Source organism: Lynx rufus, unplaced genomic scaffold, assembly GCF_022079265.1.
Source record: "Lynx rufus isolate CCGP_SWC_20201006 ecotype Redwood Valley unplaced genomic scaffold, mLynRuf1.p SCAF_39, whole genome shotgun sequence".
Classification (NCBI taxonomy): Eukaryota; Metazoa; Chordata; class Mammalia; order Carnivora; family Felidae; genus Lynx; species Lynx rufus.
Window position 1 is genome coordinate 573,824 of NW_025814855.1, and position 13,304 is coordinate 587,127.

Consider the following 13,304-nt stretch of genomic DNA (forward strand, 5'->3'; position numbering starts at 1 on the left):
ATTAACGGAGGGTGGCTGTCCCAAACATCTTATCTTTATGAATGGCTGCCTGTTCCATGGCCTGTCCCCTAATGGCATCCCCTCTGCCTGTTGTGCTACTCACTCTTTTCATTGGTCAGTCTTCCTGGGGGTTCTTTTTGTTCTGTTTATACCTTTTATGGTTTCTCTTCTCAAAGTTTAGTTCGTGTTTTATTTTTATTTAAAAAAGTTTTTTTTAATGTTTATTTTTGGGAGAGAGAGAGAGAGAGAGGGAGAGAGACAGAATGAGAGTGAGGGAGAGGCAGAGAGAGGAGACAGAATCTGAAGCAGGCTCCAGGCTCTGAGCTGTCAGCACAAAGCCCGATTTGGGGCTTGAACCCACAAACCGCGAGCTCATTACCTGAGCCGAAGTCAGATGCTTAACTGACTGGGCCACCCAGGTGCCCCATAGTTGGTATTTTAAAGCATCTACCCTTGCTGTGCACATCCTGTTGCTTTTATCTTGACATTCTCACTCTAGCAGTTTTCTTCCAAGCACTCAAATTGTTTTTGATTTCCTTCCAGAGTGGAAAAAGAGACCTAAAAGCCAAGAGTCACCACCAACAGAGGCCTTTTCTGGTAAAGAGTTACCAAGCAGCAGAGTGAACCTGACAGGATCCACAGCGGGTGATTGCTGGCCTTCTACCCGAGCAGACAGTCGGGAGTCTGGGGATGAGCCAGAGAAGCAGAAGGTGCGTGACGGCAGCTTGGGGTCAATGGAACGTGAACAAGGGCAAGTAGTGACCCAGGATGGGGACTGGGGAAATGCTGAAGTTGTGGAAAAATGCAGCTGCAATTCAGACTTTCTTTCTGCACAGAAATTTCTTGTCAAAGAATATTTCCGTCAAATTGACTCAGTTCAAAGCTTCCAGCATAATTTTGTTTTAAAAAATTGTCAGGAAAATCTTGGTAGTGAAGAAAGCTTCTAAAGGCAATCCACGTGGAAAAGCCTTAGGAAATCTGTATAAATTGAGCATGGTAAATATACCAACCAGAGCATATACCTTTCTACACATGGGATTATTAATGTAGAAAATAAACCCTATGGCTTTAAAGAAAGTGGAGATTTTTTTACCCATAGCTCATGCTTCTCTCACTTCGTGAGAACTCATACTAAGGAGAAACCCTATGAATGTAATGCATGTGGGAAAGCCTTTAAGAAACTTTCATCTCTTTCTTACCATCTGAGAGAAAGCCTATGAATGTAATGAATGTGGGAAGTCTTTCTGGAAGAGCCTTTACCTCATTTTGCACCAGAGAACTCACACTGGTGAGAAACCTCATGAATGTAATAAATGTGGAAAGTCTTTTAGCCATAATTCTTACCATAATGTACACCAGAGAATTTATACTGGAGAGAAACCCTATAAATGTGATGAATGTGGAAAATCCTTCAGTGGAAGGTCTAATCTTAATGTGCATAAGAGAACACATACTGGAGAAAAACCCTATAAATGTGATGAATGTGGAAAAGCCTTCAGTCACAGCTCTCACCTTAAAGTTCACAAGAGAATCTATACTGGTGAGAAACCATATAAATGTAATGAATGTGGGAAAAACTTTCAGTGTTCATTTATCCTTCACTCAGCGTAAGAGAACACACACTGGAAAGAAACCATATAAATGTCATCAGTGTGTGAGAGCTTTCAGTCAAGGTTCTAACTTTATTGGGCACCAAAGAACTCATGCCAGAGGAAAAACACTACATATTTCATTTTAATATATAAAAATTGTACACATACATTTATTATTAAAAAATTTTTTTAATGTTTATTTATTTTTGAGAGAGAGACAGAGCATGAGAGGGGGATGGGCAGAGAGAGAGGGAGACACAGAATCTGACCAGGCTTCAGGCTCTGAGCTGTCAGCACAGAGCCCGACATGGGGCTTGAACTCACAGACCACGAGATCATTACCTGAGTTGAAGTTGCACGCTTAACCAACTGAGCCACCCAGGTGCCCCCCCAAAATTGTACACATAGGTTTAAATTTTGTGTCATTCCCAGAGAAGGGCTGAACCTGGGTGGCATTGGATACCTTGGAAAATTTTTCATTAGTGAGATCAAAGCTCTCTTCAATAATACTAATTAATATGATCACCTAGTGTGGGAAGGACTGTAGCTCAGAAGTCAAAATAGGTTGATGATATTTGACTGAATGACTGAATAGACTGTTCCAAAGAGTCAGAATGCTATTATTTGCTTCCTTGCTCCCCCAGAGCTACAAGATTGGGCTGCCTCTAATGTGTTTCAGGAAGTCATTATAAACTAATTATGGACAGTGTGTAGAAACATAGAAAATTCCTATAATACAGTTCACCCTTGAATGACACAGTTGTGAACTGTGCAGGTCCACTTCTAGATGGGTTTTTTTCAACAAATACAGTACAGTATTGTAAATGTATTTCTTCCTTATGATTTTTTTCTCTAGCTTACTTTATTGTAAGAATACAATATATAATACATATGACATATAAAATAAGTGCTAACTGACAGACCGTTTATATTATTGATAGGGTTTCCAGTCAATAGTAGGCTATTAGTATAGTTTTGGGAGTCAAAGTTATATGTGGAATTTCAGCTGTGCAGGGAGTTAGCACGACAATCTCCCACATTGTTCAAGGGTCAGCTGCAGTGAATGTGCTGAATTCTTGTGACTGTGTTGCCCTATATGTGCATTTGGATAAGGGCTTAGAAGGAAACAGAAATGAACATAGCTGATTAATGCGTCTTGGGATATTGTGTGGCTTCCTTTTATGTTCAAAACTGCCACAATTTTACAATAAGTAAAAAGACAAAGAGGAGGGGCGCCTGGGTGGCTCAGTCGGTTAAGCGTCCGACTTTGGCTCAGGTCATGATCTCGCGGTCCGTGAGTTCGAGCCCCACGTTGGGCTCTGTGCTGACAGCTCAGAGCCTGGAGCCTGTTTCAGATTCTGTGTCTCCCTCTTTCTCTGGCCCTCCCCCGTTCATGCTCTGTCTCTCTCTCTCTCAAAAATAAATAAACGTTAAAAAAAAAAAAAGACAAAGAGGAGAAAGAAGATCAAATGTCAGTCTGAATCACACAGAAATGGGTGTATGAAGGTAGCAAAACCAAGAGGAAATGTAAATAAATTTAGCAGTCAACACAAGAAGTTAGAAAAAGAAATTCTTTTTTTTTTTTTTTAAGTTTATTTATTTCTCTTGAGAGAGAGAGTGCACAGGAGCAGTGGAGGGGCAGAGAGAGAGGAAGAGAGAGGAAGAGAGAGTCATCCAAAGCAGGGTCCGCTCAGCATGGAGCCCAACATGGGGCTTGATCCCATAACAGCCACATCATGACCTGAGCCAATACCAAGAGTTGGATGCCTAACTGACTGAGCTACCCAGGTGCCCCAAGAAATTATTTCTAATCAAAGTAGAAGGAAGAATCTAGTAAAGATAAAAGCAGAAATACATGGTAAAAGGCAACTCTAAGAAAAACAAACTGGATAAATTCCAAACTGATATGATCAAGAAAAATGACACACAGGGACGCTTGGGGGCTCAGTCGGTTGAGCGTCCGACTTCGACTCAGGTCATGATCTCATGGTTCGTGGGTTCTAGTTCTGTGTTGGGCTCTGTGCTGACAGCTCGGAGCCTGGAGTCTGCTTTGGATTCTGTGTCTCCCTCTCTCTCTGCCCCTCCCCCACTTGAGCTCTGATTTTCAAAAATAAACAAACATTAAAAAAAAATTTAAACAAAAAAATGACACAGATTTACAACACTGGGAATGAAAAGAGAAATACATAAAGAAAATAATATCAAAAAATTGTACATTTTTCTGTTAATATACTTAAAAGATTAGATGAAAAAGACAGTTTTCTAGGAAAATATAATCCTGTCAAGTACAATATTGACTGAAGAACACACTAAACCTAAATAGACTAAACATTTTAGATTAAACTGCAAAAAAATTCTCATTTACCCATACACATAAAATTCTCAGCCTAAACTGTTTATCAGTGAATTATTTCTACCCTTCAAGAAGTAGAAAACTCTTTGATACACAACTGTTCCAGAATATGTAGAAAGCTGAACATTTATCTTTCTTGTGACACCAGTTGTCAAAGCCCAAAGAAAGAACCGTGAAAGGCCAATATCTCTCAGGACTATTAATGCAACAGTTCCAGATCAGATCCTGCCAGTAAAGATAGTAAGCGAGTGCACTTGAATTTAGAAACATTCACTCCAGGAATTAGGGTGTTGACTATTAGGAAATACATAACTAGAACACCCCGTTGTAGTCAAGCAATGGAGAAAACTAGTCATCTCAATGATTAATGAGAAGTTGATAAAATTTAATATTTAAAGATTATTTAAGGAAAAAAAAACCTGGTAACAGGAAAAAAATATTTTTATCAAATGATACCAGTTTTATTTAAAAAAAAATTTTTTTTTAACGTTTATTTATTTTTGAGACAGAGAGAGACACAGCATGAACGGGGGAGGGGCAGAGAGAGAGGGAAACACAGAATCAGAAGCAGGCTCCAGGCTCTGAGCCATCAGCCCAGAGCCCGATGCGGGGCTCGAACTCGCGGACCGCGAGATCGTGACCTGAGCCGAAGTCGGACGCTTAACCGACTGAGCCACCCAGGCGCCCCTCAAATGATACCAGTTTTAAATAGTGACACTAGCATGGAGGTTGGCAAACTATGGCCCACAGGCCAAATCTGGCCCATGTGTTTTTGTAAATCATTTTATTGGAACATAGCCACACCTGCCAATGTCCATATTGTCTACGGCTGCTTTAACAACTAAGGTGGAACTGAGTAGTTGTGAAAGAGATTGCATAGTCTGAAAAGGCAAAATATTTACTAGAAAAGCCTTGCCAATCCCAGATCTAGAGCCATCTCCATTCTATTCAGGGAGGACCAAGGCACGTTTGCTCACAAGTCCTCATGTATGAACAGGAAATTGACAAAAGGAGTACAAATGGACAAGAAATACATGAAGAAGTATATGAGTTCATCACTCATCAAAGAGATGCAAATAAAAATGATGGAAATCAATATTTGGGCAGCTGTTAGGAGGTAGGCAGTATCCGAGGCATGCAGTCTACATTACCTCATTTAATACAAAGATCCTGGAGAGGCAAGTTCTATTATTTCCATTTTATAGATGCAGAAAACACAGTCCAGAGAAGCCAATTGGCAGGTAACGATTGGCAACAATCTTAAAAGACCATGTTGGGAATGGCAAAAATAGCAAACAGCGTTGCCTGCCTGGCTCAGTCAGTAGAGCATGGGACTTTTGACCTGGGGGTTGTGAGTTGAAGCCCTACGTTGTGGGTAAAGTTTACTTAAGAAAAAAAAAAAAAAAGAAAGAAGGGGCGGCTGCATGGCTCAGTCAGTTGAGCGTCCGGCTCTTGATTTCAGCTCAGGTCACGATCTCATGGTCTCGAGATCAAGCCCTACATCAGGCTCAGTGCTGACAGTGTGGAGCCTGTTTGGGATTCTCACTCTCCCTCTCTCTCTACCCCTCCCCACTCTCTCAGTCACTCTTGCTGTCTCAAAATAAGTAAACATTAAAAAAAAAAAAAGAGGGGCGCCTGGGTGGCTCAGTCAATTAAGCAGCTTACTTTGGCTCAGGTAATGATCTCATGGTTCATGGGTTGGAGCCCCGTGTGGGGCTCTGTGCTGACAGCTCAGGAGTGTGGAGTCTGCTTCAGATTCTCCTCTGAGAGTGTCTCCTCTCTCTCTGCCCCTCTCCTGCTCACACTCTGTCTCTCCCCACAATAAATAAGTGTTAAAACATTTAAAAAAAGAAAACTTAAAAAATAGTAGGGAAGGATTCTATTCAGCACTCATGGATGGTTATATAGGTGCATTGTCTTTGTAGGGTAGTTAGGTTGGAAATGTCCAAATGTAAAGTACGTTCATGGGTTGATTCCTCAATCTCCCCTTTGCAATTTACCCATGGAAATAACTGCCCAGCTATGAAAATGTGGGTGTAGGTTCTTTGTTACAGCATGGTGTGTACTAGCAAAATATCAAATGTTCCCCAAGAGGAGGAAGTTTAATTACGGTGCAAAAATTAAACGGCATATTGTTGTGTGACAAAATTAGGTTCATAACAACATGATGATCCCAACTGTATGACATTGTAAACCTTTCCCATGGGAGCTCTGTGGAAAAATGTCACCCACATGTTAACAGTTTGTTATCTGTGGGTGGTGGGATTTTAAGCAATATTTTCTCTTTGTCTTTTCCTAAAGGAGTTTAATTTGTTTACAATAAATGTGTATAATTGGAATTTAAAAGAAAGTTATTTTCATCCAGGAATAGTGTTAAAATAATGAAATCCAAAATTTTCATTGTTCCATGTTACTGGGTGGGAAATAGAATACAGATTATTCATGTGTGTGTAGCCAGAGATACGGTCATTGCTATTAGAGTGGGAGATTGACCTGATAATATACAGGAATGAGTATGTGTGTATGGGAGAGATACAGAGAGATTACAATTTTTTAAAATGGGGGCGCCTGGGTAGCTCAGTTGGTTAAGCATGTGACTTTGGCTCAGGTCATGATCTTGCGGTTCGTGAGTTTGAGCCCTGTGTTAGGCTCTGTGCTGACAGCTCAGAGCCTGGAGCCTGCTTCACATTCTGTGTCTCCCTCTCTATGCTCCTCCCCTGCTCATCCTCTGTCTGTCTGTCTCTCTCTTTCAAAAATAAACATTAAAAAAATTTTTTTAATGTATCCACAAAGTAACACACCTGCTTCTTAAAAGCTAGCTGTATGGGCCTCAGCAGCCTGGCCAGAATGCAAATGCCCATCTGGCGACCCTGGTGGACCAAGGCTGGCTCTCCACACCATAGACGTAAGCATGGTGAGTTGGTGTGTCCCTCATTTGTGAGAAGTAAAAACGTCTCCATCATTGGATGTTCAGGACATAAAAATAACTGACAAAACCAGAATGCAGCTAATATGAATTCAAAACAACCAAACAATCAAGGGAAAAGTACAGCCTTTATAGAAGCCCCCCAAATCCACAACTTAACCAAGTCTCTGAATAAAATTTCCATGCCAGTAAGATATTGACCCTTGATGCCTATACATGATGTTCATAAATATCTACCTGGATAATCTGGTTCACCACTCAGTCCATCCACGCGTCCTGGGATATCCAACTGCAAACACATCTGACAGCCCAATTATTCTTACCTCCACTGCCATCTGCCTAGGCCACACTGCCATCTTCTCTTTGGAACCAGTGCAGTGGCTTCTCACTGGTCTCCCCATGTCCACTCTTCACTCCTGTGGTCCTTTGTACCCACAAGCAGCCACAGTGAACTTTTCAGAGTACAAACAGGATCACTGTGTTCCTCCTGAGACTTAGGGCCATTTGAAGACTGCAGAGTTCCCAGAACAAGTCGTTTCCCAACCTGTATGTCCGTGTCTGCCTGCCTTCCTGTTCCCCTGCCACAACACTGCTTGGGTTCCACTGGTCCTGCTCAGTTTCCTTGCACATGCTGATGTACTCCGTGAACCCCATTGGATTCACATTCCATTTGGAACCACGGTCCATTTGAATTCCATTTGGAACCACGGTCAACCTGCCATAACCCTTGGGAGGCTGAGGACCCATCCATCCAGTCTTGGGTTAAGTATCACTTCAGAAAGTCCACTCATGACCAACCAGACCCAGCTGGTCCTTCATCCCACTGTGGAACTTCACACCATATGTCAGAGTTTACAAAGATTTGTTTATCTGTTTTTCTGTCTACAGTAGAATACCTACTGAATCCTAACTCCCATCATGCCAGGCCTCTGTGGAGAATGTTCCAGTGATTTTGCATTTCATCCAGATCATGAACAGCCTGCAGGACCCCTCACCTGTGATTCTCACTCTGTATATTAGAACCACAGAGGTAGCTTAAAAAAAAAAAAGTCAATACCAAACTTCTTTTTCCAGTTAAGACTAGGAGTATGTGAACAACCTTAGCTCCCAAAGAAACAGAAAAAAAAAATGATACTTTTCTATTGTACCCTAGTGAAGAGAGGTGGGAGCGAGGAAGACTTGAGGAATTCCAAAGGGAGGTGAACTCTCTACAGGTGAGCACACAGCCGTGCCGGGGACGAATACCTGGTCCAGGTGCAGGTGGCATCAAAGTGGTGGCAATTGATGGAGCAAGTGCAGAAAGGAAGACAGCAGCAGAGCCTTTGACAGCAGTGGGCAGGGGGGACAGAGCCCCAAACGTGGCTTGGAAAAACCCCAAGTGTAAGAGTGATTTTCTGAGAATTCCTTTTCTTGAGAGTCCCCTTAGAATTTTGCTGAGTCCTCAGAACAGTGGAATGCTCTGCTCTTAGGTACAAAATCGGCACATTTTTGGCAAACGCGGATCAAGACACAGAACATTTCCATTACCTCGGAAAGTTCTTTCTTGTCCCTTACCAGACAGTTCTTCCATATAGACCCAAAGCAAGCAGTGATTTCTATCAGCATGGATTGTTTTTGCCAATTCCGGAATTTCCTAAGGCGAGATTATAATCATATATTTTGTGCATTTTTGTGTCTGCTGCTTTCCCTTGGCAAAAAATCTTCGAGACTTCTCTATGTTGTTACATGGATCAGTAATTCTTTTTTGTTGCCGGGTAGTATTTATTCCATTGTATGAACGTAGCACAATTTATCTCTTCTTAGATTGATGGAAATAGGAGACGCTTCCAATTTTGGGTTACTTTGAATGAAGCTGCTATGAATGTATTTATCACATAGGACATAGGCTTTCATTTCTCTGGGATAAATTCCTAGAGGTGACACGACTGGGTTACAGAGTAGATGTATGCTCAGCTTTTTAAGAAACGGTCAGTTCCACAAAGTGGCTGTCGTACTTGATGCGAGTCCCGGCCCTGTGTTATCAGCATTCCAGCTGCTCCACGGCCTCACCACGATCCGGCATTGTCCGTCGTTTTCATTTTGGCTGCTCCGGTGAGTGTGTAGTGACAGCTCATTCTGGTTTGTGGACCAATGGCAGCTAACCCTTTTTCATGTGCTTATTGACTACTTGGCATTGTTTATTCAAGCCTCTTGCCTATTTTTTGTTAGGTTGTTTGTCTTTATTATTGAGTTATAGTAGCTGTGTATATGTTCTGGATACAAGTCCTTTGTTAAATGTGTATGTTACAAATATAACCAAATTTTAGCAAACTGAATCCAGTAATATAATAATAAAATAATGGAAATGAGTCTTGGGGCAGGGCACCAGGGTGGCTTAGTCTGTTAAGCATCTGACTTTGGTCAGGTCATAATCTCACGGTTCCTGAGTTTGAGCCCTGCATTGGGCTCTATGCTGTCGGTGTAGAGCCCTCTTTGGATCCTCTGTCTCCCTTTCTTTCTGCCCCTCCCCTGCACTCTCTCTCTCTCAAAAATAAACATTAAAAAAAAAAGTCTTGGGACCCCTGGGTGGCTCAGTCAGTTGAGTGTCTGACTTCGGCTCAGGTCATAATCTCATGTTTCATCAGCTTGAGCCCCACATCAGGCTTTAGTTAGCAGAAGTCCTGCTTCGGATTCTCTGTCTCCCTCTCTGCCCCTCCCCTGCGTGCACACATGCTGTCTCTCAAAGATAAGTAAATGAACACTAAAGAAAAAAAAAAAAAGAGGGGAGCCTGCGTGCCTAAGTCAGTTAAGCGTCCGACTTCAGGTAATGATCTCATGGTTTGTGAGTTCAGGCTCTGCGTTGGGCTCTGTGCTGACAGCTGAGAGCCTGGAGCCTGCTTCAGATTCTGTGTCTCCCTCTCTCTCTGTCCCTCCCCCACTCATGTTCTGTCTCTGTCTCTCAAAAATGAACAAATGTTAAAAAAAGTAAAATTAAAAAAATTTAAAAAAGAAAAAAGTCATGACCATGTGGGGTTATCTCAAGAATTCAGGGTTGATTTAATCAAAATCAATAAATATACTTCACTATATTAACAAGCTAAAAAAAAAAAGTGTATGATTATCTCAATACATGTAGAAAAACTGACAAAATCCAACAATCATTCCTGATTTAAAAAACAGGGCTGCCTGAGTGGCTCAGTCGGTTAAGTGTCTGACTTCAACTCAGGTCATGATCTCGCAGTTTGTGGGTTCGAGCCCTGTGTCGGGCTTTGTGCTGACAGCTCAGAGCTTGGAGCCTGCTTTGCATTCTGTGTCTCCTTCTCTCTCTGCCCCTTCCCCTGTACTCATGCTCTATCTCTCTATGTCTCTGAAAAATGAATAGACCTTAAAAAAATTAAACTAAAAATTTTTTTTAATGTTTATTTATTTCTGAGACAGAGACAGAGCATGAGTGGGGGAGGGGCAGAGAGAGAGGGAGACACAGAATCCTAAGCAGGCTCCAGGCTCTGAGCTGTCAGCACAGTCTGACGCTGGGCTCGAACCCACAAACCGTGAGATCATGACCTGAGCCCAAGTCGGTCGCTCAACCGACTGAGCCACCCAGGCACCTCTAAAATTAAAAAAAATTTAAAACAAAACACAGCTCTCACCAAACTTGGAATAGAAGGCAATATCCTCAACCTGACAAAGGACATCTACATCCACAGGTAATATCATACCTCTTGGTAAAAAACTGAAAGCTTTGTCCCTAAGATTAGAACAGGGCAAGGATGTCTGTTCTCACCAGTTCTATTCAACATTATAATGGAGGTTCTGGCCAAGGCAATTGGCAAGAAAGAGGAATAAAAGGAATCTAGATTGGAAAATACATTTAAAAAAATCCTTCTTTGTGTCAAAAGACATCATAAACAAAGTAAAAGGTAAGTCACAACTTGGAAAGCATATATTCCTAATAAAAGATTAGTGTTAAATTTATGTAAAGAACTTCTACAAACCAGTAAGAAAAAGACAACCCTAGAGAAAAATGCATGGAAGAAGTGGGAACTTAATGCAGGGAGAGAAAACACAAATGCTTGAAACTATGAAAAGATGCTGAACCTCACCAACAAGAGAACAGCAAACATATCACAATGAAATACCATTTCCTACCCATGAATCTGGCAAAAGTTTTAAAAAGTGACACTACGAAGCATTGGTGAGTACGTGGAACAAGTGGAACTCTAACCGTTGCCAGTGGGCATATGAAAAGGTGAAATCCTGGGGCACCTGGGTGGCTCAGTGAGTTAAGCATCAGACTTCAGCTCAGGTCATGATCTAATGTTTCATGGATTCAGGCCCCATGTCAGGCACTGTGCTGACAGCTCCGGATTCTGTGTCACTCTGCCCATCCCCTGCTTGCACCCTCTCTTTCTCTCAAAAATAAACATTAAAAAATTTTTTTAAAAGACAAGGTGAAATCATTTTGGAAACAAGGTGACCTATCTATCAATGTTGGACATAAATATTCATGCCCTCAGTACCGCTCTGAGGGGTACCCCAGAGAAACCCTGCATGTGTCCATAGGAGACCTGTATATGAATGTTCATAGCAACATCATTTATAGTAGCTGGAAGCCTTTTGCTTGCAGTGCTCTTGCCCCCACCCCACCCCCCATATCTGTATGGCTGGTTTTCCCCCTGACTTTAGGGCTTTACTTGCAGATTACCTTCTCAGTGGGGCCTTCCCTAAGACTTCAACTTAAAACCCCAACCATTCTCTCCAGCATTCCTTGCCCCCCTTCCCTACTTGGCCCTTAACAGTTATCCCCATCTGATGTGTTATATATTTTACTTATTTTTCTGTTGCACATTCTCCTGTAGAATGTGAGCTCCATGAAGGCAGAGGTTTTGTGATTTTTATCCACGGCTTTATTCCCAGTTCCTTGCATAGTAGGTTCTTTAATGAATATTTAATGAACGAACCTAAGTGTCCATCAAAAGTAGATGGGATAGGGGTACGTGGGTGGCTCAGTTGGTTAAGTGTCCAACTTCAGTTCAGGTCATGATATCATGGTTCATGAGTTCGAGCCCCACATCAGGCTCTGTGCTGACAACTCAGAGTCTGGATGGAGCCTGCTTGGGATTCTGCGTCTCCCTCTCTCTCTCTGCCCCTCCCCCACTCACACTTGGTCTCTCCTCGAAAATAAATATTAAAAAAAAAATGGGATAAACAAGTTGTGGTACACTCATTCAAAAGGAAACTAGATAGCAGTGAAAATAAATGAAATAGGGGCGCCTGGGTGGCGCAGTCGGTTAAGCGTCCGACTTCAGCCAGGTCACGATCTCGCGGTCCGTGAGTTCGAGCCCCGCGTCGGGCTCTGGGCTGATGGCTCAGAGCCTGGAGCCTGTTTCCGATTCTGTGTCTCCCTCTCTCTCTGCCCTCCCCCGTTCATGCTCTGTCTCTCTCTGTCCCAAAAATAAATAAACGTTGAAAAAAAATTTTTAAAAAAAAATAAAATAAATGAAATAGAGCCTCACATATCAAAAAGGAAAAATCTTGCAATGGTAAACACACAGAGCAAAAAATTTAAGTTGCAGATAAAATCTTGTATTGATATATTTATATGAATGCAAAAAATGCACAGTAAATGTTTTGTATTGCTCTGGGATACACATATGTTGTAAAGTTTCAGAAACAATAATCCACATCTCATTCAGGATAATGGCTGTTTCTAGAAGGTGGTTTCTGTCAAAGAGGGGAACACAGGTTTCAGCTGCATGGATAATGTCCTATTTTTTTTTCTCCAGGTTAGGAGTGCTTTCACTGAAATCCATACAATTTTATTATGTTTTACATGTTTTTCTTTTTATTATTATTTTAATGTTTATTTATTTATTTTAATGTTTATTTTTGAGAGAGAGCATGAACATGGGAGGAGCAGAGAGAAAGGGAGACACAGAATCAGAAGCAGGCTCCAGGCTCCAAGCTGTCAGCACAGAGCCTAACCTGGGGGCTCGAACTCATAAACACTTGAGATCATGACCCCAGCTGAAGCCTGACGCCTAACCGACTGAGCCACCCAGGTGCCCCCCTAATGTTTATTTATTTTTGAGAGAAAGAGAGAGAATCGGGGAAGAGTGGAGAGAGAGGGAGACAGAGTTTGAAGTAGGCTCTAGGCTCTGAGCTGTCAGCACACAGCCTGACATGGGACTCGAACCCACAAACTGAGATCATGACCTGAGCTGAAGTCAGACGCTCGCTAACTGAGCCACCCAGGCGCCCACCTCTATCTGTCACGGGGGCGCCTGGGTGGCTCAGTCAGTTAAGTGTCCAACTTTTGTTCATTTGGGCTCAGGTCAAGATTTTGAGGTTCGTGAGTTCCAGCCCCGCACTGGGCTCTGTGTTGGCAGTATGGAGCCTGCTTGGGATTCTTTCTCTCTCCCTCTGCCTCTCCTAACGTGCGCATTCTTTCTCA